Source organism: Triticum urartu, chromosome 6A, assembly GCF_056163025.1.
Source record: "Triticum urartu cultivar PI428250 chromosome 6A, HENAU_Tu73, whole genome shotgun sequence".
Classification (NCBI taxonomy): Eukaryota; Viridiplantae; Streptophyta; class Magnoliopsida; order Poales; family Poaceae; genus Triticum; species Triticum urartu.
Genome location: NC_141878.1, coordinates 416,601,912 through 416,605,365, shown reverse-complemented (window position 1 = coordinate 416,605,365; position 3,454 = coordinate 416,601,912).

Sequence of the window (3,454 nt, the reverse complement as noted above, 5' to 3'; positions counted from 1 at the left end):
TAGTATTTTCGCTGTTAATGCGGCGCTTATGTTTGTTGCGACGTGACCTACTATTGCCGTCCTTGGTATCTGAGGTACCATGGTTCTTTGATATGTTATTACTGCGAGCCAGCCAGCTGTCTTCTCCCGCAAAAAAGCGGGTCATGAGCATCGTGAGGGCTGCCATAGATTTCGGCTTTTCCTGACCAAGGTGCCGGGCTAGCCATTCGTCTCGGATGTTGTGTTTGAAATCCGCTAAGGCCTCTGCATCCGGACAGTCGATGATCTGATTTTTCTTTGTAAGGAACTGAGTCCAGAATTGCCTGGCCGACTCTTCTGGCTGCTGAATTATGTGGCTCAAGTCATCGGTGTCTGGTGGTCGCACATAAGTGCCCTGAAAGTTGTCGAGGAATGCGGCTTCCAGATCTTCCCAACAGCTAATGGAGTCCGCTGGCAAGCTGTTAAGCCAATGCCGCGCTGGTCCTTTGAGCTTTAGTGAGAGGTATTTGATGGCGTGTAAGTCATCACCGCGGGCCATGTGGATGTGGAGGAGGAAATCCTCAATCCATACTACGGGATCTGTTGTGCCATCATATGATTCAATATTCACAGGTTTGAAACCTTCTGGGAATTGATGTTCCATTACTTCGTCTGTGAAGCATAAGGGGTGTGCGGCGCCTCTGTATTGGGCTATGTCGCGACGCAGCTCGAATGGGTCTTGCCCACTGTGTTTGGCCCAGCCGGATTTGCTTTTACTGTATCCGGCGTGATGTTTATCGTCTCGCAGAGTAGTGCGCCCTCGTGATCCGTAGATCGATCTTGCATGCTTTGCTTTGTCCTCCAATATGTCTCGCAGGTCTGGCGTATCTCCCCATGCCTTTTTATTTGAATGGCGTCGGGGTGGAGGCTGAGCATTTGGCTGGAATGCCTCTCTATCGCGGCCACGAGGTGGCCGATCAGCCGTATCATACGCTTCTTCCTCCATTCGGGGTAGTAACCTGCACTTTGGGTAACTCTTGGAGGGGCGCTCGAGTTTATATTCCTCGGCCGTAAGGACTTTAGTCCATCTGTCAGCTAGCAGATCTTGATCAGCTTGAAGCTGTTGCTGCTTTTTCTTCAGGCTATTTGCCGTGGTCGTAAGCCGGCGCTTGAAGCGCTCTTGTTCGACGGGATCCTCTAGTACGGCGAATTCATCGTCGTCGAGGCTTGCCTCGTCTTCGGAGGGGGGCATGTGATTGTCATCCTCCTCCTCTCTGTCTGCCGCTCTCTCAGGAGAGCTGGCTCCTCCATCCTCCTGCTCTAAATCTTGCTGGAGGGGTTTGTTGTTGTCTTCGGCACTATCCGGAGTGTTATTATCTCCTGTGCCAGTATCACCACTTTTGCTTTGGCGGGACTTAGAGCGGCGCCGCTGACGTCGGTGTTTGGGTTGCTTCTTGGAGGGGTCATCCTCCGCTATCTCGTCGCCATTGCCTTCTTTGGGTGTATCCACCATGTATATGTCATATGACGAGGTGGCTTTCCAGTGCCCTATAGGTGCCGGTTCATGTTCGTCTCCTACATCATTGTCCATACCGTCGATGTCTTCGGAGTCTAAGTCGAGCATGTCGGTTAAATCATCGACACTGGCTACGAAGTGGGTGGTGGGTGGGCGTCAAATTTCTTCGTCATCCGCATCCCAATCCTGTTGGCCATAATCCGGCCAGGGCTCTCCTGACAAATAGAGAGACCTTACTGAATTCAGAATGTCACCGAAGGGCGAGTGCTGAAAGATGTCCGCGGCGGTGAATTCCATGATCGGCGCCCAATCGGATTCGATTGGCAGGGGCGCGGATGGTTCGGAGTCCGGAAAAGAGTCCGGCACCTTGGAGTCACGGGTTGCGCAGAGGGTTAGGCTGGTGTTCGGTTCGATCACCGTTGAGACTGCAGCCCCTGAGGCGGTGTCTAACCACCCGTCCTCGATTGGCGCAGTTGGCTCCGAGATAAGGGTCAGAGCTGATGCGGGCGCGGCCTCTGGGGTACTGTTCGGCGGCAGAGCTAGGTCATACCCATCGTGACAGTGCGGCGCGCCCGGCTGTGGCTCGAATCCGTCGAAGATCAAGTCTCCGCGGATGTCGGCCGTGTAGTTCAAACTTCCAAATCTGACCTGATGGCCAGGGGCGTAGCTTTCAATCTGCTCCAGATGGCCAAGCGAATTAGCTCGCAGTGCAAAGCCGCCGAATATGAAGATCTGTCCGGGGAGAAAAGTCTCACCCTGGACCGCATCGCTATCGATGATAGTAGGATCCATCAAGCCTAACAGCGACGACACAGAGGAACTCTCAATGAAAGCACCAATGTCAGTGTCAAAACCGGCGGATCTCGGGCAGGGGGTCCCGAACTGTGCGTCTAGGCCGGATGGTAACAGGAGGCAGGGGACACGATGTTTTACCCAGGTTCAGGCCCTCTTGATGGAGGTAAAACCCTACGTCCTGCTTGATTAATATTGATGATATGGGTAGTACAAGAGTAGATCTACCACGAGATCGGAGAGGCTAAACCCTAGAAGCTAGCCTATGGTATGATTGTATGTTATGGTTGTTGTCCTACGGACTAAAACCCTTCGGTTTATATAGACACCGGAGAGGGTTAGGGTTACACAAGGTCGGTTACAAAGGAGGAGATCTCCATATCCGTATTGCCTAGCTTGCCTTCCACGCCAAGTAGAGTCCCATCCGGACACGAGACGAAGTCTTCAATCTTGTATCTTCATAGTCTAACAGTCCGGCCAAAGTATATAGTCCGGCCGTCCGGAGACCCCCTAATCCAGGACTCCCTCACCCGTCATTCTATGCTTGTGAAGAGGGCAACCTAAGCAAGCAGGCTTGTAGCTTAGGCTCCTGCTAGTGTATATATAGTGGTTTTATTTTTCTCTCCATATCAACCATTTTATATTGCATACGTGTCATTCAAGAGTGAAATGATGGTTGCTTCTTCCGACTAACTTACTGTGTGATTTGACTGCTCCTTAGCGGCCCGTACAGGTACTCCCCCTACGTGTATGCAACAGTCACACGTACACATGGACGCAAAAACGCGCGTGACACCCTAATGCATGCATGTCCGAGCACACGATGGAGGAGCGTCTGCACTCTTATTATAATTTTAAAATGTGATAAAGCAATCTTCAACACATTTGGTTCTCTTCGAGGGTTCTCGCATGTGATAATGGAAGTTGATTGCATGGAACACTCGCCACAATTCTCGCTTAATTCTGGCTCATATCCTATTATAAATAGTAGCACTCAGTAATATTTCCTTTTTTTGTTATTCAGCATGTAAACAGGTCAACAAACCTTGCGGCGCATCTTCGTGCGAACCGTGCTTGCTGCACTTTGAATGTGGCCGAGAGCTGGCTTGATGAAACACCTCGCTTCCTACTTCTTTTTTTGCGGGGTACCTCGCTTCCTAGTGACCAGTGTCTTGGCTGATCGTCCTA